Source organism: Heterodontus francisci, chromosome 15 (genome assembly GCF_036365525.1).
Source record: "Heterodontus francisci isolate sHetFra1 chromosome 15, sHetFra1.hap1, whole genome shotgun sequence".
NCBI classification, from domain to species: Eukaryota; Metazoa; Chordata; class Chondrichthyes; order Heterodontiformes; family Heterodontidae; genus Heterodontus; species Heterodontus francisci.
The window spans coordinates 51,133,047-51,155,722 of NC_090385.1; the positions used below are offsets into that span (position 1 = coordinate 51,133,047).

Consider the following 22,676-nt stretch of genomic DNA (forward strand, 5'->3'; position numbering starts at 1 on the left):
GAACTCAGAGCATGGATCGGTACATGGGATTGTGATATTATAGCTATTACGGAAACGTGGTTGAGGGATGGGCAGGACTGGCAGCTCAATGTTCCGGGGTACTGATGCTTCCGGCGTGACAGAGGTGGAGGTAAGAGAGGAGGGGGAGTTGCATTATTGATTAGGGAGGACATCACAGCAGTACCTAGAGAGGATATCCTAGGGGGAATGTCCAGTGAGGCCATGTGGGTAGAACTTAGAAATAAGAAAGGGGTGATCACTTTGATAGGATTATACTATAGGCCCCCCAATAGTCAGAGGGAATTGGAGGAGCATATATGTAGGGAAATCACAAATAGGTGTAGGAATTATAGGGTTGTAATAGTCGGTGATTTTAACTTCCCTAATATTGACTGGGACTGCCTTAGTGCTAAGGGATCAGATGGGGAAGAATTTGTCAAGTGTGTCCAGGATAGTTTTCTGAAGCAGGATGTGGATGGCCCTACTAGAGAAGGGGCTACACTCGACCTCCTCTTAGGAAATGAGGCTGGGCAGGTGGTTGATGTGTCAGTGGAGGAAGACTTTGGGACCAGTGACGATAACTCTATTAGCTTCAAGATAGTTATGGAAAAGGATAGGACTGGTCCTCAAGTTGAAGTCCTAAATTGGGGGAAGGCTAATTTCGATGGCATCAGACAGGAACTCTCAAAAGTTGATTGGGGGAGGCTGCTTACAGGTAAAGGGACGTCTGGCAAGTGTGAGGCTTTTAAAAGTGAGATAGGAAGAGTTCAGGGCCGGCATGTTCCTGTTAGATTGAAGGGCAAGGCTGGCAAGTTTAGGGAACCTTGGTTGATGAGGGATATTGAAGGTCTGGTCAGGACAAAAAAGGAGGCATATGTCAGGTATAGGCGGCTGGGATCAAGTAAGTCCCTCGAGGAGTATGAGGGATGTAGGAGTACACTTAAGAAGGAAATTAGGAGGGCGAAAAGGGGCCATGAGATTTCCCTGGCAGATAAGATAAAGGAGAATCCTAAAAGATTCTATAAGTATATTAAGAGTAAAAGGGTAGCTATGGAGAGAGTAGTTCCCCTTAAGGATCAGTGTGATAATCTATGTGTGGAGACATGGAAATGGGCAAGGTCTTAAATGAATACTTCTCGTCTGTACTTACCGTGGAGAAGGTCATGGAAGCTAGTGAGTTCAAGGGAGGGAACAGTGATATCCTGGAGCATATCAACATTACAAAGGAAGAGGTGTTAGAGGTTTTGAAGCTCATTAAGGTGGATAAATCCCCAGGGCCTGACCAGGTGTATCCGAGGATGCTATGGGAAGCAAGGGAGGAGGTTGCTGGGGCCCTGGCAGAGATTTTTGTATCATCGTTAGTCATGGGCGAGGTACCGGAAGACTGGAGGATAGCTAATGTTGTGCCTTTATTTAAGAAGGGCAGCAGGGATAAGGCAGGGAACTACAGGCCAGTGAGCCTTACATCAGTGGTGGGAAAGTTATTGGAAGGGATTCTGAGAGACAGGAGTTATATGCATTTGGAAAGGCAAGGTCTGATTAAGGATAGTCAGCATGGCTTTGTGCATGGGAAATCATGTCTCACGAATTTGATTGAGTTTTTTGAGGAGCTAACCAAGAGGATTGACGAGGGCAGGGCAGTGGACGTTGTCTACTTGGACTTTAGCAAGGCCTTTGACAAGGTACCGCAAGGTAGGTTGGTCCGGAAGGTTCGAACACATGGGATCCAGGGTGAGCTAGCAAATTGGATACAAAATTGGCCTGGTGATAGGAGGCACAGGGTGGTAGTGGAGGGTTGTTTTTCAGATTGGAGGCCGGTGACCAGTGGTGTGCTGCAGGGATCGGTGCTGGGCCCTCTGTTGTTTGTCATATATAATAATGACTTGGATGAGAATGTAGGGGGCATGATTAGTAAGTTTGCAGATGACACCAAAATTGGTGGTATAGTGGACAGTCAAGAAGGTTGTCTAAGGTTACAACAGGATATAGGTCAACTGGGAAAGTGGGCAAGGGATTGGCAATTGGAATTTAATGCAGACAAGTGTGAAGTGATGCATTTTGGGAAGTTAAACCAGAGCAGGACATATGCAGTGAATGCCAGGGCCCTGGGGACTGTTGTTGAGCAGAGAGACCTTGGGGTGCAAGTACATAGTTCCCAGAAAGTGGCAACACATGTAGACAGGGTGGTTAAGAAGGCATATGGCATGCTTGTCTTCATTGTCCGAGACATTGAGTTCAAGAGTTGGGACGTCGTGTTACAGTTGTACATAACGTTGGTTAGACTGCACTTGGAGTACAGTGTGCAGTTCTGGTCGCCGCACTACAGGAAAGATATGATTAAGCTAGAGAGGGTGCAGAAAAGATTCACAAGGATGTTGCCTGGTTTGGAGGGCTTGAGTTAGAAAGAGAGATTGGATAGGCTGGATCTGATTTCCCTGGAGCAAAGGAGGCCGAGAGGGGACATGATAGAGGTATATAAAATTATGAGAGGCATAGATAGGGTAGATAGCCAGAGTGTTTCCCATGGTAGGGTGACTAAAACTTGAAAGCATAGATTTAAGGTGAGAGGGAGGAGGTTTAAAGGGGATCAAAGGGGTAAATTTTTCACACAAAGAATAGTGGGTATCTGGAATGAGCTGCCAGAGGAGGTGGTAGAGGCAGGAATAGTAACGACATTTAAGAGGCATCTGGACAGGTACTTGAATGAGCAAGGCATAGAGGGATATGGAATTAATGCAGGCAGGTGGGATTAGTATAGATAGGCAAGTCTTTCTTTCTCCCCTTGATGGCTGAAAGGATCCTAAATGAAATGAGTGTGGGTATTCTTAATTAAGTTACTAATGGAAATGAGCCTGTGAATAATTATGGATGAATTAGTATTGAATAGGAAATTTCAGTGCCAGAAGCCACAAGGGAGGTTAATCTGCAATATAACATTTTACAAAGGGTTATTGCTGAGATAAAATTTGAGCATTACATAGAAATTACAACACAAATTATTCTTGTTTAACTTACACTGGATCTCACTCGGAACTCCTTAATGGTGACACTAGGTACAGAGAATGGACATGCTTCATCTAATGAACTGAAAAATTCACCTGAGAAGCTATAATTAACTACGAAGTAAGACAATATTGCAAGGAAGGCAAGCAATTATAACAGAGAAACCTGTGGGTATATGTACATAAATCATTGAAGGTGGCAGGGCAGGTTGAGAAAGTGGTCAAAAAAGCATATGGGTTCCTGGGTTTTTTAAATAGAAGCATAGAGTACAAAGGCAAGGAAGATATGATGAACCTTTATAAAACACTGGTTCGGCCTCAACTGGAGTATTGTGTCCAGTTCTGGGTGCCTCACTTTAGGAAGGATGTGAAGGCTTTAGGGAGGGTGCAGAAAAGATTTACATGAATTGTTCGAGGGATGAGGGACTTCGGTGAATAGATCGAAAAAGCTAGGGTTTTCTTCTTAGAGAAGAGGAGGTTTGATGGAGTTGTTCAAAATCATGAGGGGTCTCGACAGAGTAGAAACTGTTCCCATTGGCGGAAGGGTCGAGAACCAGAAGACACTGATTTAAGGTGATTGGCAAAAGAACCAATGGCGACATAAGGAAAAGCTTTTTTATGCAGCCAGTGGTTAGGATTTGGAATGTGCTGGTTGAGAGTGTGGTGGAGGCAGATTCAATTGTGGCCTGCAAAAGGGAATTTGATAATCACCTGAAGAGAAAAAAATAGCAGGGATATGGGAAAAGAGCAGGGTAGTTGGAACAGCTAAATTGCTCTTGCAGAGAGAGGGCGTGGACTCGACAGGCTGAAGAGCTTCCTTCTGTGTTTAACCATTCTACGATTCTGTGAAATTAATGACAATTGCATTGTCTTATTTAACTTTTGAAATTAAATTACCACCAGATAGATTTTATGTGAAAACAATGGCTATCAGAGTAACTGCAATTGCTTGGTTTTCCATTTCAAGGAAGCATTCATTCCATTTAAAATAAGCAGATAAATGACACATGCCCGTACACTATTGTCACTTAGTGGAATGCCCTGGCCTAAACTGTACAATAATATTTTTTAGTCACAGTGGGGAGGGATCCAGCGCTATAGTGCATGGTCAGTGCACTAGGCTAATGGTGGGTTCCTTAGGAATCAGAGAAGGGGTTACGATAGAAATGTGAATTCTGCAATTGTATAGAGCCTTAGTGAAACTACATCCTAGAGTATTGTGTACAGTTTTGGTCTCCTCATCTAAGGAAGGATATACTTGTTATAGATGGGAGTGCAAAGAGGTTCATCAGACTAATCCCTGGGATGGCAGGATTGCCTTATGAGGAGAGACTGAGGAAACTGGGCCTGCATTCTCTAGAATTTTGAAGAATGAGAGGTGATCTCATTGAAACTTATAAAATTCTTACAGGTGGATGTAGATAGGATGTTTCCCCTGGCTGGTGAGTTTAGAACCAAGGGACATAGTCTCAGAATAAAGGGTAGGCCATTTAAGACTGAGATGAAGAGGAGTTTCTTCACTCAGATGGTGGTGAATCTGTGGAATTCTCTATCATTGAGCATGTTCAAAACAGAAATCAATAGATATCTGGATATTAATGATATCAAGGGAAATGGGGATAGTGCGGGAAAGTGGCATTGAGGTGGATGATCAGCCATAATCTAATTGAATGGTGGAGCAGGCTTGATGGGCTGAATGGCCCACTCCTGCTCCTGTGTTCCTATGTCCTATGCCCTCTGAGGTGTTTCTGGAGGTCGGGGAGGGGGGCACGGAGAATTGCGATGGGTGGCGGGGGGTAGAGGGCCTGTCTCCTCCCCATCGCCAAGCGATCTTCCTGGAAGCGGGATAGGCTGACAATGGCCTCACCGCCCAGTGGCCAGTTGAGGTCCTTAAGTGGCCTAATAACAACCAATTAAGGGCCTCTTCCCACCGCCACTGCAATCTGCAGCCTATGGAGGACCCCCGCCGCGAACCACTTCAACGCCACATGACCCCCATTCCCCTGGACTGTACAACTACCCCATCATGCCCCACCCCCCCAACCGAGGTGTGCCAGGCTGGCCCTGGCAACCCCACTTAAACAACCTCCGGTCCGGGGTTCTAGTGCTGGACCTTGGTCCGAGGCCTCTGCAGTAGTGGCAGTAGCCACCAGTCCTGGTGGCGCTTCCGATACTGTTGAGCTGCCATCCCTCTGATTGCCTGGCAGTTCTTGGAGTTGGGATCTCCTTTTAAAGTCTTTACAGGGATGGGGATCCCGCCTCCTAAAACTTTGACACATAAAGACTGGAGGATCGCTCCAGAGTGGGGGGTAGTTGCAGAAAAAGGCAGAGGTGGGGTTCCCCCGCCTTTTCGGTCCAATGCCGGGAGCCCCGCCTCCTACACAAAATCCAACCCATTGCAGTGGAAAGCATAAAATTCCCCCCACAGTTTCTTATGTTTACATTTGTGGTGATGGGTATTTATTTTTGTGGGAATGTACAATAGGACTGCTGAATCTTTTCACGTCCTGTAATTTCTTATGCTCGCTTCACAAGTTCAAACAGCATTTATCATTTTTCCCTTTTATTCATCATCTATTGACAGGTTTGGCCTTACTTTCTTCTATAGTTGTCAACTCTGGTTTTTGCATCAGCAACCAGCTTTTACAGGCTCCTTTTGTGCTATTTTCATGGGACCAGGAAAACCGCTATTGCAGAAGTCACCCACAATGCACCATGGCTATATATCAACGCATTATTGAATGATTCTTGGGAATTGGATATACCACTAGTAAAGAAACTAGATGGAGCTTGCCCTTGTTGAGAGATCAACACTGAATCTGGTACATGCCTTTCTGTTCAAGTTGCTCACTTATTTCTGTTTCCTTGTCACGATGAACGGAAACATCTCAGGGAAGGTATATTTGGAAATATGTCTCAAGGTTTATGTAATAGACTCACAAGAATATTATATTAAAATGATGCCTTGCAAGTATTCTGTATCTGTGCATCGGCTCATGCCCTGAAAACTCATATTACCAATATATTGGGACCCTTAACGAAAAGTAATGAACAGTTTAAGCTAGGAAAGTTTCAGTTTCCGGAAATGAAACATGTTGCTCATCATTTACTTAATAACAACATTAACAATCCCCCTTGGCAAGGATGCAAAGGAGATTTACCAGAATGGAACCGGGGTTAAGGTAATGTGGAAAGACTGGAGAAACTGGGATTGTTCTCCTTAGAGCAGAGAAGGGAAATTTAATACAGATGTTCAAAATTATGATGGGTTTTGATGGAGGAGATAGGGAGAAACTAATTCCACTGGAAGGAGGGTCGGTAACCAGATGACACAGATTTAGCAGAATAAGTAAAAAATCTGGGGGGGGGGAAATGAGGAGAAATGTTTTATGATCTGGAATGTACTGTCTGAAAGGATGGTGGAAGCAGATTTAATAGTAACTTTCAAAAGGGACTTGAAAAGGAAACATTTGCAGCAAAGAGCAGGGGAATGAGATTAAATGGATAGCTCTTTCAAAGAGCCAGCACAGATGTACTGGGCTGAATGGCCTCATTCTGTGCTGTATGTTTCTGTGATTCTGTGAATAACAATAACTTCCATTTATATTGAAAGCGCTTCACAGAGGCTTTATCAGACAAAAATGGATGCTAAGCCCAAGAAGGAAATAACCAGAAGCTTGGTCAAAGAGGTGAGTTTGAGGAAAGGGAGGTGAAGAGGCAAAGGGGTATAGAGAGGGAATTCCAGATGTGGGGACCAGACAACAACAGTCACAGCTGTCAATAGTAGGAAGAAACTAGGGAAAAAATAAGGATTGCATAAGTGGCCAGAATTTAGGGTGGCACAGTGGCGCAGTGGTTAGCACCGCAGCCTCACAGCTCCAGCGACCCGGGTTCAATTCTGGGTACTGCCTGTGTGGAGTTTGCAAGTTCTCCCTGTGTCTGCGTGGGTTTCCTCCGGGTGCTCCGGTTTCCTCCCACATGCCAAAGACTTGCAGGTTGATAGGTTAATTGACCATTAGCAATTGCCCCTAGTATAGGTAGGTGGTAGGGAAATATAGGGACAGGTGGGGATGTGGTAGGAATATGGAATTAGTGTAGGATTAGTATAAATGGGTGGTTGATGGTTGGCACAGACTCGGTGGGCTGAAGGGCCTGTTTCAGTGCTGTATCTCTAAAACTAAAAACTAAAAAAAAAAAATTGGAGGAATGTTCTGGGGGAGAGTTGTAGACCTAGAGAAGTTTACAGAGGTAAAATTAAGTGCTCCAGCTATGATTTGATAGGTAACAGTGGAACCAAACGAGGGCAGTCCCCTGAGTTGGACAATGGAGGAGAGGCCTTAGAGGGAGGTGGTGTGGTCAACCAAGGTTGGGAGTTGGTATGTGTTTTACTGCATCAAAGGTAGAGGTGAGGGATTGGTTGAGCAGAATGCCAGCTGTAGAAATATCATGGCAAGTGGAAGGCCAAAGGCTAGGAAATTGGAAGTTTGAAAGTGCAGCTGTAAGATGACTTGGAGGAGAGCTCTTAAAATAATTTTGGTAAGTTAAGTGTTACAGAAGATACGAAAAATCCATTGAATACGTAGAATGCTTCTTCTTTACCAATATATGTTGAAGAAAATTCTAACATAATTTATGTGTATTTTTAAAGGTAGTGCACCCCAGATTTATTCATATCAATATTTCATATAAACATATTAAGTACAATAATACATTTGATTGCTGAACTGTGTACTAAAACTTATATATAGGTAACAGTAATAATATAGGCCCCACTGTGCAGTGAGCTTCATAGACCTGCAAAGCCATCTAGACAACATGGTCTGTCTTCAACATTTCGAAGCCTTCTAGATCCTTCTTCAGTTTACTGTAGCCCATGTTCACAGAAAAGAACTTTTACTGCTCAGTAGGTGCTATCTTATTTCATGGTTCAGGATTGTTCTTGCAATTCCAGCTAACATCAAGGTTGCGAAGTGCAAGCCGCAGGGACATACTTGCTGCAAAAACTTCCAGCTCCACTGAAGACAAACAATGGAATTAAGCTTGGGTGGCTCTTCCTAAAAGTACAAATGAATTGATTTAATTATCTTGCTGTTTCATCGTAACCTTCTAAGTATTTATTGTCCCAGCTCCACCTGGTGGAAATTAAGCAACATGTATGCATGTGCATAAACTGCAGCCTCTATAGGTTGGAAGTGCACCAGGAGATTATGCATTAATAGCAGCACTGCTTAGTTACTAGGACTCTACTTCCAGTTTAGTACGTGAAACTCATAGCTGACTAATGATTAAAAATACAGTAGCGCTTTGCATCTGCCATTTTAGTTGCTCTAACTGTAATATTTAACTGTGCCATTAACTGTACATCCAACTTTAACATTTGTTAGACAGTCACTTTATTCCTTATCACAATGGAGTAAATTTTGGCAACTGCTCACCAGAAATACTCGCAACTGAAATCTGAAGCACGGCTCTTACAACAATAAGGTTGAATTTCCAGATAATCCACCCAGGTTGCCCTCATACTACTTCCAAGGGCAAGCAGAAGAGCAGTGTCATCAGAAGCACTTCAGGAGATCAACTGTTTGTCGTTCAGAGAGCAGGATCCAAATACAGAGGGAAAATGAATATAACTTTATAAACTGGCTCGTGGGGGTGGTTTTAATACGACGCATACTGGAGTGGGTGGGATGCTGCGTGCAAGGTTCCCTTTAACTTTTCTTTGTTGTGCATGGCCTATTTGTCGCACTGCATGGTACATTGAAGATTGATGTAGTTGGCGCACATGCACAACTTAAAGGGAACATTGGTTATGCACAGCCTGGTTATTGCACTGCATGGTACATTCCAATTGCTGCGCGCCCACATGCCCATGCAGCTTAGTGGGAACATTGACCAGGTGGGTGGCAAACCCCCAAGGGGAGCTCAGCAGATGGTCTGGTCCATTATAACTCTGGAGCTTCATTTCAATATTCCAGCATGGTCTCCCACCCCAAAACCAGAGGAGTGATGTATGTCAGGGCTGTAGGAGAGAGCAGAAATTGGATCGGGAGTCCGGAGATGCAAGGGAAATCTTCCCAGCATGAAGTTATGATTAGGGTATGGGAGGGGGTTTCAGTGATACTCCTTGATCTGGGAGGGAGAGGCAAACCTGGGACTGGGGAGGCCCAAGGACTCCTTGCAGGATTTAATGGGCATTCCTGCTCCTCCTGGCCCTCAAAGATTACAAAGAGAAATGAAAGTTTTTAATTAGCCTTGGCCTCTTCTGACCACTGCACCCACTCCCACCATGGTAGAGTTGTTGGGGCTGGCTTTGTGCAGGCCTCCCAAATCTGAGAGTAGAAATGTTTAGCAACATTGATTATGTCATTGGCCCTCCAGTGCCTGTTTGAAGATAAAATCTGATGTTGGAGGGATTAAAATCTGGACCATACTCCCATATGATAGAACATAGAATGTGTCTTTTCCAGCAATACATTCATTGCAGTGTGTGGGTTCAGCCTGGTACAGTGCCAGATTGCAGTGTGTGGCAGTAGCTTAGCACATTGGCTGACTGCAGTGTGCATTCATGTTAAGCCTTTGTGAAATAAACTTTTAAACTGACCAATTGACGCAACTTGGATAAAAGTACTTTTTTTTTCTGTTTTGAAAAGTTGGTGCCTTTGAATGGTGTAATGTTAAGAATCTCCAAGCGACTTAAAATCATGTTTTGAATTAAAGGAAAAAATGTCCATTTGGCATTTGATCAGGCAACATGGGTCACACAGAACATAAATGTTTAGATCAGTTCTGTTGTGTACAGTAGCTAATTTCAGAACAGCTTGCTTGTGATCTATTACTGGAATACACAGAGTAAGGATCTCAGAGCAGATGATCATCAAAGTAGATCTCAGCTACTCAAAGAGCAGTCACCAAAATGCATAACTGGCAACGAGAAAATAAGGAACACGGAGTGATAGTCCCAGGATACTTTAGTTGATAAAGAGCCTTCAAGGAGACTAAAATGGGGTCTTCAATTGTAGTGCTGGTTTAATCCATTTTTAGTACAAGACACCATCTTGGTTAAAGAAGCTGAAAGCGTCAGCTGGGAACAGTCACAGGAAAATTGTTAAAGGTTTGATTGACAATTAAATTGCCTGCTAACACTCATTAAAGGGGCCGCACAGCACTTTGGTGGCAAATCTTCAATTAATGGCCTCTCCTAACTGTGACAAGCTGAACAGGAATAATCAAGTCACTGCTGAGGATTTCAAGCACTACTTTAAGCCAGGCACAGCTTTCACTGCTGCAGGAGGTTTGAAGAGGACATTTGAAACACATCAGAGACTTTCCAGGGCAGTTTGTCAAGACTTCGCCAACACTATCATCATTTATTCCAGAAATTCTCTGAGGATGTCACCTAAAGAGTGAGAATACTGTGTGACTGATGCATGTCAGGTGAATTCTTCAAGTGAGAACCAGGCAAAATATAAGAAGTTGAGAGGGGAGGTAAAGAGGAAAATAAGACTGGCAAAGAGAGAATATGAGAATAGAATGGCAGTCAAAATAAAAGGGAACCCAAAAATCTTCTACCGGCATGTAAATAGTAAGCAGGTAGTAAGAGGTGGAGTGGGGCCTATTAGGGGCAAAGAGAGTAATATATGCTTAGAGGAGCAAGGAAAGGCTAGAGTACTTAATGAGTCCTTTTTATTGGTGTTTACCAAGGAAAAGAAATCTGACAAAACGTCGGTAGCGTGCGGAGAGAGTAGAGGCAATGGTTAGGGTAAAAATTGAGAGGGAGGAGGTAGTGGAAAGGCTGGCTATGTTTAGGGTAGTTTGGTCACCTGGTCTGGATGGCTTGGCATTCCAGGTTGCTAAAGAAAGTGGGGATGGAGATAGCGGAAGGGCTTGCCATAATCTTCTAACCTTCCTTGGAGATGGGGGAGGTGCCAGAGGATTAAAGAGTGGCAAATGTGACACGCTTATCCATGAAAGTGTGTAAGGACTGTCCTAGCAACTACGGGCCAGTTAGTTTAACATCAATGATGGGTAAGGTTTTAGAAACAATAATCAGGGAAACAACCAGCAGGCATTTGGAGAGGTTTGAGTTAATTAAGGATAGCCAGTGTGAATTTGTAAAAGGCAGATCATGCTTGACTAACCTAATTGAATTTTTTGATGGTGTAAGGGATAAGTAGGGTTCCAGGGATTGAGTGGGGGGAGTGGGGCTGACAGGATAGCTTCGTGGCGAGCTGGCCTGGACTCAATGGGCCGAATGGCTCCTGTCTGTGCCGTAAATGACTCTATGGAATGCAGTGGATGTTGTCTGTATGGATTTTAAGAAAGCTTTTGATAAAGTGCCACATAAAAAGCTGGTTAACAAAATTGAAGCTCATGGAACAGAAGGGTCAGTGTCCAATTGGATTAAAAAAAAATTGGCTTAAGGACAGAAAATAATGAGTCGTGGTAAATGTTTGTTTTTCAGATTGGAACATAATAGACAGTAGTGTCCCAAGAGTCAGTGCTAGGACCACTGCTTTTTTTGCTACATATAAATGACTTGGATATTGGAATACCGAGTAGAATTTCAAAATTTGCCAATGAAACCAAACTTGGAGGAGTGGCAAACAATGAGGATGATATGAACCACCTGCAACAGGACATAGGCTAGCAGAATGGGCAGACTAGTGGCAGATGGAATTTCATATAGACAAGTGTGAGGTGATGCATTTTGGCAGAAGTGACAGGGCGAAGCTATATAGAGTTAATGGCACAGTTCAAAAGAGTGTGCAGGAACAGAGGGACCCAGGGATGCATGTGCATCGATCTTTGAAAGGAGCAGGACATATTGAGAGAGTGGTTAGCAAAGCATACGGGATCTTGGACTTCAGAAATAGTGGCATAGCGTATAGTAACAGGGAAGTTATGCTGAACCTTTATAAAGCATTGGTTAGACCTCAACTAGAGTATTGTGTCCAGTTCTGCTCACCGCAGTTTAGGAAGGATGTGAGGGTCATTGAGAGGGTGCAAAGGAGATTTACCAGGGATGGGGGATTTTAGTTATAAGATTAGGTTGGAAAAGCTGGGGCTGTTCTCCCTGGGGCAAAAGAGATTGAGGGGAGATTTGATTGAGATGTACAAGATTATGACAGGCTTAGATAAGTTAGACAAGGAAAAGCTGTTCCCATTAACAAATGATACAAGGACTAGGGGACACAGATTGACGATCTTGGGCAAGAGATGCAGGGGAACTATGAGGAAGAACTTTTTTGCGCAGTGTGTGATAATGCCCTGGAAAAGCCCATGAGGGTGGTGGAAGTGGAGATAATCAATGAGCTGGGGATGGCTACAACAACTGGTATGGTAACCAAGGCTCAGAAGTCTGTTAAGCCTTGACACAAATGTGGCCTGACTTACCCAATTTACAGTTGCACGGTGTACCAGGGCCAGTGCAAAGCTTGTGACATGTGAGGACATTGAGCAAGACAGTGCAAGAGGCCGAGCTCAGATGCTGCACACAGGAATGGTGGCATATCACATGCAGAGAGAACGTCTGAAAGACAGAATGGCAAACGCAACAAAAGACATTCCAATGTACAACTAAAGCCCAAGCAGGTACATCAGGTCAGCAGAGAAACAGACTGCCAGGAGGATATGGGTGAAGAATGCACTTGTACGAACAACTAGCAAGCATTTCACATAGTTAATTTGGATCAACATGTTAATTTTCTCACGCAATCTGAGGCATTTGCTATGATCGGGATTATATGTCCACAGAAGAGTGGCAAGCATAAGCTCAGAGTGAAAATTGACAACGGAGCAAGTGCAAATGTTCTGCCCATCCATACACTGAAGGACATGTACTTAAAGAAATGGGAATCTATGGTACAACCCATCATGGCTAGGTTGATTGCCAACAATAGTTCTCCAATCAAGTGCTTTGGAATGAAAATCTTGCAATGCAGCTGTAGGAGCTCCGAATGGCTACCACAAATATTTTATAATGTGTACACAACTGGACCAGCTGTCGCAGGACTTCCAGTATGGCCAAGGTTTACAAATTGTCACAATACATGAATTCATTAACGCACTGAATATGGTAGGAAATACCCAGGTGTATCGGGTCAGTCCATGAAAAGGACGACACAAAGGTTGGGGGCTTGTCACAAAGAGGCGATATGACTGGGACTCTCTCCTCAGGCTTCAGTTCATTGCAGCAAGTACCCAGATGTCAGAGGGATTGCCAGTGATTGGTGGTGTTATCAGTCATCATTTTTCTAACCTTTCTATACAAGGGAAGTTGAAGGCATCGTATGCCAGGCAAGCAGGACCAGAATTAGCTCGATTGTGAGTAGGACAGAAGGTCAGAATCCTCAATAATGTGTCAGGAACTTGGTATCCTGCAGAGGGTGGCAGGATATGCAACCAGCCCAGATAGTTCGAGATCCAGACACCCAATGGTGCGATTCTCAGATGGAAGCAAAGTCAACTCAGAGAACTGTACGACAACACTACGTGACAATCTGTGGCATCATGGACACATTCAAAGACAAGGTCTGAAGATGAATGTACAATGGCTACAATCACAGAAGGAGAACATGCTAACCAGACTTCTGAGTCACCAGAGTCTCAGAGGAGTCATCAAGATTAATTCAGTTCTGGGAAGGAGTTTACGATAGCAAGATCAGGATGAATAAGCAAACCTCCTCTACATTTTAGAGTGTTAAACTTACTAACCTGAAAATAACGTTTTGTTTTAATCATGTCTAGATAGGACGACCTTAAGAAGGGACCACCTTAAGAGCTGTAAGTGAAGGTCATTGAGGAAGTGGTGTGTCACACATGACCAGTTAGTTGTGGGTGGAGTCTGACAGAGTGTGGTGGGTTTAGATGCAGCTTGTGCAGTAACTGTATATATATGTTCTACTTGGTTGGCATCCTTCCATTTACGAAAGTTGATGGACACATAGTAAACAATCCATTTAGGTGGAGGGGGTGGTGGGGGTTGTCTCTTCGTGCACTTTTACTGATGGCTGTGAAGGCCAACCCTTGAGAGGCAGGTTTTGCCACAAGTGCTTCCCATGAAGCTGCCAAGTGGTGCTGTGAGTAAAGGCCTGCTTGGGTCTGCAAATGAAACCCGACCCGAGCCCGACAGAATGACATCCGACCCGAGCTCGACCCGGCCCGAGCCCTTTCATTTTTTCCCATGCCCAACCCGACCATCAGAATAAAGTTGGTTATATTAAAGAGGTTGTGCTGTACCTTTGATGGAATCGCTCACACCTGCAGACTAGTGCGGAGTGTTTCCCGCCTTGACGTCCTGGCTGTCATTGTGTCCGACCCGGCCCGACCCGACCCGAGCTCGAATGCCGGACCCGGAAGAGCGACTCAACCCAATCCAAACCCGACACATGTCGTCGGCTCCCATCGGGTTCGGGTCGGGTAGCCATGATCTAGTTGTGAGTTGTTGTTTTTGATATTGCTGCCTGTTGCCAAGCCGCTGTAGCAACTGGTCATCGTGGTAGTATGTTCTAGTTAAAGTATAATAAAACCCACGTTTTCTTTGGATATTACTTGTAGTCTTGTGCATCTTACAATAGATCATACACCAAAGAGACAAGTAATATTACATAGTGCATCCTCTCCCTCAATTCCTGAGCCATCCTGAAATATGCAGTTGTGTGCCAAATGGTGTGTTCCACACATACAGTGTAAAGGCTACATATACTACTCCATGAAGATTACTTCTAATCAGCGCTTGAGTGCTAAACCTGCAAGTCTCTGTTTGTGCACCTTCAGGCAAGTTTCAATCATGGTAATCATGTGCGAAAACCAAACTTTCAACCAGGTGCGACTTACTAACATAGTGCCCACATGGCACCTGCTTTCACCCTTTCACTAAAATAACCTCCATCGGCTCTAAATATCAGCAACACATAGACAAAATTGAGACACTTCAACTTGACATTAAATATGACCTTAAATTTTCATTTTTGCTTTCATTTATGTTTGTAATGAATGTAATAACACAAGATAATATAAATTAGGTAGAGATGAGGTAAGCCATTGTAACTATGCTAGTTTACCATGGGAGCAACAAAACTGTTTACATTAGATCAGAGGAGATTATGCAGTACTTTGGCATAGCTGTGTAAAAAATTGTGAAGGGATGGGACATAGTAGATAGAAACAAATAGTCTCCAGTAATTGACTGGCCTACAATGAAGGGTCATAGATACAAGACTTAAATATGAGATTTATGACAGAGAGCAGGTGAAACTATTCTAGAGAAGCCCCTGTTAATTGCACTACCAAAGTTAGTAGTTGAAGCAGAGAGCATATTAGTATGAAAGAATGGGTTCAATAGATGATTGAAGTAAAGAAAAATAAACGGATGTGAGCACGAGATTAGAATTATTATTTGGAGTATAAAATCACCAACACAGACTGGTTGAACCAGATAGCCGTTTTCCATGTTGTAATTTCTATGCAATAGCCAAGTCTGATCATTTCTTAATCTAACATCAGACATGATTAGTTGCTCTCTCATGCCCACATACAACATATTTACAAACCTTTTGAGATCAAATGTTTCCCTTAATTTCATGTGTATTTCTATCTCTCTCCTGTTCTCTCTATGTCTGTCTGTCTCCTGAGTTCTCCACGGTTTTTATCCAGTCCCTTTTCTATTAATTAATTAACATGGCTCTTCTGGATTCCTACCCTGCCAGAAGGTGTAGTCTTGCTCCCTTAGTGATCCGCTTGCAGGGGGGCATGTCTCCTGAAGTGCTGCAATGTCCACATTGAGTCTGCTGAGCTCGTTGTTAATGATGGCAGTCTTCCGAGAGTTGTTGATTTGTGTGAGGTCTTCCGACAGGCCAGGACACATAGTTCTGACATTCCAGCTTGCAAATCGAAGGGCTGGTACCTTCTTTCATTTTTTTGTCAAGCTGTTTGGTGCGGTATTACAGTCCACTTGTCAGGCAATGACCCTAAGCTCCAAGCACCCATCGAAGCAGGTGGACTGTGGCAGGACAGAACCTTACTGACCTGGGGCTGCCTGGTTTGAGGCGGGCGGTAGCTGTCCAATGAGATGCAATGACCTCTGCCACCGACAAAGGCAACCCGTGGCGCCCAATCTCTACGCCAATTGAGCTGGACTTAAAACCTGTAACTGCTGCCTTCCGTGTTGTTTTGGTCGCTGTGAGATGACTATGGAGTGACCTCTCCATGGCGCATGTGTGGGTGGAATGTATGGAGGTTGTGAGTTGCCCAAGCGTCAAAACCCTCACCCCCTCAGCCTTCCTAGTGGGGTCCAAAGGAGTGCAGAGCACGATGTTTGGCACCAGTTTGGCTGTAGGAACTACCGGAAACATGCCAAAGGTGACACAGGACCACCTTAGGGGTGCCGCTCCAGATTTTCTGTTAGGGTTTACTCCCTTAGCCTTAGTCTCTCCCGAGACGGCCACAAAGCAGTGGGGTTGTTAGCTCGTATACCTGAGAAGGGGCCCTAACAAGTACAGTACACACTCTATGCTGAGATACCCTGCACCATCCACAATCGTCGTAACAAAAGCCCCGAATATCCGCGGCCACTTGGCGCATCGAGTCCGTGCTATCCCCTGGACATAATCCGAGGCAATTGAGTGCCGAATAAAGAGAATCCGCCTTCACCTGGAGACATTTCCCCAGCAAAACTGGTCCCACTCCCCGGCTCTCCGAGCCCTCGACGTGCGACTCCCAGACCCAGCTCCGGACTCAGGGTCGCACTGGAAGCTGCCAAGCTCCCGGATGAAGTTGGTACAGTGCTGGCAGAAGGTGGGCTTGGTCAGCGTCACTTTCCTCAGGCAGTGCCCGTGGCCCAGGTGCCACGTGCCAGGTGCCTACTTTCCCGTAGACCGACAGCGGGCTGGAGTTGGGGCTGGATCCACACTATGGCTCCCTGAAGCAGGGGAGCCAAGTCCGGCTTTCCGCCATCCACCTGTATCCTGCTTGGACTTGGGGTGTGGGGCTTGAGTCGTTTTAAACGGACTCCAGAAACTGGCTGAGCCTGTCTACCCTGAGGCACAGTGTGGCTTTCGAGCAGAGGGATCCACTATTGATATGCTGTTTTCACTTCGCCAGCTACAGGAGAAATGCCACGAACAACGGAAGCCCCTCTACGTTACCTTCATAGATCTCACCAAAGCTTTTGACCTCATCAGCAGACGTGGTCTCTTCAGACTACTAGCAAAGATCGGATGTCCACCTAAGCTACTAAGTATCACCTCATTCCATGACAATGGAATATCATCATAACGGTGCCTCATCAGACCCCTTTCCTATCCTGAGTGGTGTGCCCGCCATGGAAGTCGACACCGGGAGGGTCTGGTCCAATCCACCAGTAGTGGCGAGGCACCGTGGCAGTCTCCCTTCTGCTGGGTGACGGGACCACAATTTTAATATGCAAAGCAATTAAAATAATTAAATTAAATAAATTACACGCTTCTTGATGGCTCACCGCAATCTTCAGCCCAGCAGCCAGCACTCCCGTACCGTTGGATCCCTGTCCAAGGAACCAAGGCACCACATTGGTGGGGAGGGGGTGGGGATGAAGGTAAGTTTATCCATCAGGGATGGGTGGGGGATGGGTTCAAATTAACATTATGGGTGTAGGGGATGGTGGGAAGGGTTGTAGTTCAAAGTTTGTGCAGTTTGGAGGCATGGGGGGAGGTCAGATGGTAAAGGTAAGTGTTTTGGGGGAAGGGAAAATAATTATTTTAATTATTATGGGCGTGTGGGAGAGGGGCAAAAGAAATGTATTTATTTAATTTAATTAAATCTATCTTTAAGTATTTAAATAACATTGACAGCCCTTTAAAAATGGCATCAGTACCTGCACACAGGCAGCTGATGCCGTTGCCGGGGACAGACATCCTGTTCCCTCCACGTGTTCAGGGGTGGGTGGGAGCGTGGGGGGGAGGGTGGTGGGTTCGGACTGCCCTGGTTGTTTAAATGAGCCACTGCGCTTAGGATTGCCATGGCTCCGCAACACCGGGCCGCCATTTTTTTCAACCTCCGCCTAAATCGGCGGCGGGGACATAAAATGTAGCCCATAGTCCCCAAGTTAAATATCCGACTTACATTTTATATTGCCATCTACAATGTCCATCTTGTTCAGCATTTTGAAGATTCAAAAATGTTTGGGTCATGAGAAATTTGAAGTTGAGTAGTTTTCTTCTTGCAACCACCTGTTCACTGCATTAAAAGGTGCAGATTAGGAACGGGAATCGTTTACACTTTATTCATTGAGATTGGAGCAATTTGTCAGCTGATCCTGAAAGTTGATTGTTGAACTAGCCATTCCGATCTGTTGACAGAAAAATTACTGTTCACCCTTCTGTGCCATTATTGGAGCATGGGATATGGTCACTAATTGAATCAGCTGCAGCAGAGGTTAAATTCAGTTTTCTGCCTTTTTGTACACAGCAAATGCTTGAAACTTCCACAAATACCTTGTCGAGCACAATTTTCATCAACAATACAGCATTTGCATGTAAACTTGCAAGAATAACATTAACCCTGTTCTGTTGATTTAGATTAAGAAAATTGATAAAGAATCCGTTTCCCTCAACAACAGGTATACCGTTTTGGATACTGTTGCGGGGGATGACTTACCAGGGGTAAGCAATGGGGTACAGGTCTCTGGCGTAGAGTCTGTCCCTGTTGCTCAGAAGGGAAGGGGGAAGAGGAGCAGAGCATTAGTCATTGGGGACTCCATAGTTAGGGGAACAGATAGGAAGTTCTGTGGGAACGAGAGACTCACGGTTGGTGTGTTGCCTCCCAGGTGCCAGGGTTCGTGATGTCTCTGATCGTGTTTTTGGGATCCTTAAGGGGGATCCTTAAGGCAGCCCCAAGTCGTGGTTCACATAGGCACCAACGACATAGGTAGGAAGAGAGATGGGGATTTAAGGCAGAAATTCAGGGAGCTAGGGTGGAAGCTTAGAGCGAGAACAAACAGAGTTGTTATCTCTGGGTTGTTGCCTGTGCCACGTGATAGCGAAGCGAGGAATAGGGAGAGAGAGGAGTTGAACACGTGGCTGCAGGGATGGTGTAGGAGGGAGGGTTTTGGTTTCCTGGATAATTGGGGCTCTTTCTGGGGTAGGTGGGACCTCTACAAACAGGATGGTCTTCACCTGAACCAGAGGGGTACCAATATCCTGGGGGGGAGATTTGCTAGTGCTCTTCGGGGGGGTTTAAACTAATTCAGCAGGGGAATGGGAACCTAAATTGTAGTTCCAGTGTACAGGATGTTGAGAGTAGTGAGGTCAGGGAGAAGGTTACAAGGACGCAAGAGGGCACTGGCAAGCAAGAACTTGGTTTAAAGTGTGTCTACTTCAACGCCAGGAGCATCCGGAATAAGGTGGGTGAGCTTGCAGCATGGGTTGGTACCTGGGATCTCGATGTCGTGGCCATTTCGGAGACATGGGTAGAGCAGGGGCAGGAATGGATGTTGCAGTTTCCAGGATTTAGATGTTTCAGTAAGAACAGAGAAGATGGTAAAAGAGGGGGGGGTGTGGCATTGTTAATCAAGGAGAGTATTACAGCGGCAGAAAGGACGTTTGAGGACTCGTCTACTGAGGTAGTATGGGCCGAGGTTAGAAACAGGAGAGGAGAGGTCACCCTGTTGGGAGTCTTCTATAGACCTCCGAATAGTTCCAGAGATGTAGAGGAAAGGATAGCGAAGATGATTCTCGACAGGAGCGAGAGTAACAGGGTAGTTGTTATGGGGGACTTTAACTTTCCAAATATTGACTGGAAATACTATAGTTCGAGTACTTTAGATGGGTCAGTTTTTGTCCAGTGTGTGCAGGAGGGTTTTCTGACACAGTATGTAGACAGGCCAACCAGGGGCGATGCCACATTGGATTTGGTACTGGGTAATGAACCCGGCCAGGTGTTGGATTTAGATGGAGGTGATCACAATTCGGTTAGGTTTACCTTAGCGATGGGCAGGGACAGGTATATACCGCAGGGCAAGAATTATAGCTGGGGGAAAGGAAATTATGATGCGATTAGGCAAGATTTAGGATGCGTAGGATGGGGAAGGAAACTGCAGGGGATGGGCACAATCGAAATGTGGAGCTTATTCAAGGAGCAGCTACTGCGTGTCCTTGATAAGTATGTACCTGTGAGGCAGGGAGGAAGTTGTCGTGCGAGGGAGCCGTGGTTTACTAAAGAAGTTGAAGCGCTTGTCAAGAGGAAGAAGAAGGCTTATGTTAGGATGAGATGTGAAGGCTCCGTTAGGGCGCTTGAGAGTTACAAGCTAGCCAGGAAGGATCTAAAGGGAGAGCTAAGAAGAGCAAGGAGAAGACATGAGAAGTCATTGGCGGATAGGATCAAGGAAAACCCTAAGGCTTTCTATAGGTATATCAGGAATAAAAGAATGACTAGAGTTAGATTAGGGCCAATCAAGGATAGTAGTGGGAAGTTGTGTGTGGAATCAGAGGAGATAGGGGAAGCGTTAAATGAATATTTTTCGTCAGTATTTACAGTAGAGAAAGAAAATGTTGTCGAGGAGAATACTGAGATTCAGACTACTAGGCTAGATGGGATTAAGGTTCACAAGGAGGAGGTGTTAGCAATTTTGGAAAGTGTGAAAATAGATAAGTCCCCTGGGCCAGATGGGATTTATCCTAGGATTCTCTGGGAAGCCAGGGAGGAGATTGCAGAGCCTTTGTCCTTGATCTTTATGTCATCATTGTCGACAGGAATAGTGCCGGAAGACTGGAGGATAGCAAATGTTTTCCCCTTGTTCAAGAAGGGGAGTAGAGACAGCCCTGGTAATTATAGACCTGTGAGCCTTACTTCGGTTGTGGGTAAAATGTTGGAAAAGGTTATAAGAGACAGGATTTATAATCATCTTGAAAAGAATAAGTTCATTCGCGATAGTCAGCACAGTTTTGTGAAGGGTAGGTCGTGCCTCACAAACCTTATTGAATTTTTCGAGAAGGTGACCAAACAGGTGGATGAGGGTAAAGCAGTGGATGTGGTGTATATGGATTTCAGTAAGGCATTTGAAAAGGTTCCCCATGGTAGGCTATTGCAGAAAATACGGAAGTATGGGGTTGAAGGTGATTTAGAGCTTTGGATCAGAAATTGGCTAGCTGAAAGAAGACAGAGGGTGGTGGTTGATGGCAAATGTTCATCCTGGAGTTTAGTTACTAGTGGTGTACCGCAAGGATCTGTTTTGGGGCCACTGCTGTTTGTCATTTTTATAAATGACCTGGAAGAGGGTGTAGAAGGGTGGGTTAGTAAATTTGCAGATGACACGAAGGTCGGTGGAGTTGTGGATAGTGCCGAAGGATGTTGTAGGGTACAGAGGGACATAGATATGCTGCAGAGCTGGGCTGAGACATGGCAAATGGAGTTTAATGCGGAAAAGTGTGAGGTGATTCACTTTGGAAGGAGTAACAGGAATGCAGAGTACTGGGCTAATGGGAAGATTCTTGGTAGTGTAGATGAACAGAGAGATCTTGGTGTCCAGGTGCATAAATCCCTGAAAGTTGCTACCCAGATTAATAGGGCTGTTAAGAAGGCATATGGTGTGTTAGCTTTTATTAGTAGGGGGATCGAGTTTCGGAGCCACGAGGTCATGCTGCAGCTGTACAAAACTCTGGTGAGACCGCACCTGGAGTATTGCGTGCAGTTCTGGTCACCGCATTATAGGAAGGCTGTGGAAGCTTTGGAAAGGGTGCAGAGGAGATTTACTAGGATGTTGCCTGGTATGGAGGGAAGGTCTTACGAGGAAAGGCTGAGGGACTTGAGGTTGTTTTCGTTGGAGAGAAGGAGGAGGAGAGGTGACTTAATAGAGACATATAAGATAATCAGAGGGTTAGATAGGGTGGATAGTGAGAGTCTTTTTCCTCGGATGGTGATGGCAAACACGAGGGGACATAGCTTTAAGTTGAGGGGTGATAGATATGGGACAGATGTTAGAGGTAGTTTCTTTACTCAGAGAGTAGTAGGGGCGTGGAACGCCCTGCCTGCAACAGTAGTAGACTCGCCAACTTTAAGGGCATTTAAGTGGTCATTGGATAGACATATGGATGAAAATGGAATAGGCCGAAGGGCCTGTACTGCGCTGTAATGTTCTAATTCTAATTCTAATCCAATGTTTATAACTTTGTGAAAAATGACATTAACTTTTGTGGGTTGCAGTTCCAAATACTTCATCCAAGGAGTCAATCCTGGTTTGTGAGTATAAAAAAAGGAATGTTGGTGGACTATTCAACCACAGGCAGCATCACATTTTAAGTTCATACCCAATGCCCACATAGATAAACTATTCAACAGTGTTCACTTGATAGTGCTCAGAACAGGGAACACTGGATCGTTAGACATATCAGAAGGCCAATGGTGCTGCCACCAGCTATAGTTTCCTGAACACAAGCCTGATTTGAGCTCAGCTAAAATCACAACCCAGGCAAACTTCCAACTCACAACCATGTAAGCTGTTGCAATATCCCCTGAACTAAAAATGGAATTATTGTGTAAATTTTTAATCAAACCTACTTTGTTTAAAATATTTGACAATATACAGTGCGCTATTTAGTGTACAGAATGATCAGTCACATGCCACATTGTCCACAGGGTTGGTATATCCACTGAAAGTGCAGGGATGTAGCCTGGTACCTTGGTGTAGGATGGTACACTGTG

At 44.8% G+C, this 22,676-nt stretch overlaps 1 protein-coding gene and 1 pseudogene across 2 annotated transcripts in view; one reads left to right on the forward strand and one right to left on the reverse strand.

The window, feature by feature from the left end:
• arhgap36 (Rho GTPase activating protein 36) overlaps positions 1-22,676 on the forward strand; it is a 325,482-nt gene that overhangs the window by 62,889 nt on the left and 239,917 nt on the right. The gene's annotated exons all lie outside the window — the stretch shown is intronic.
• Positions 7,809-14,801, reverse strand: LOC137377823 (cytochrome c oxidase subunit NDUFA4 pseudogene; annotated as a pseudogene).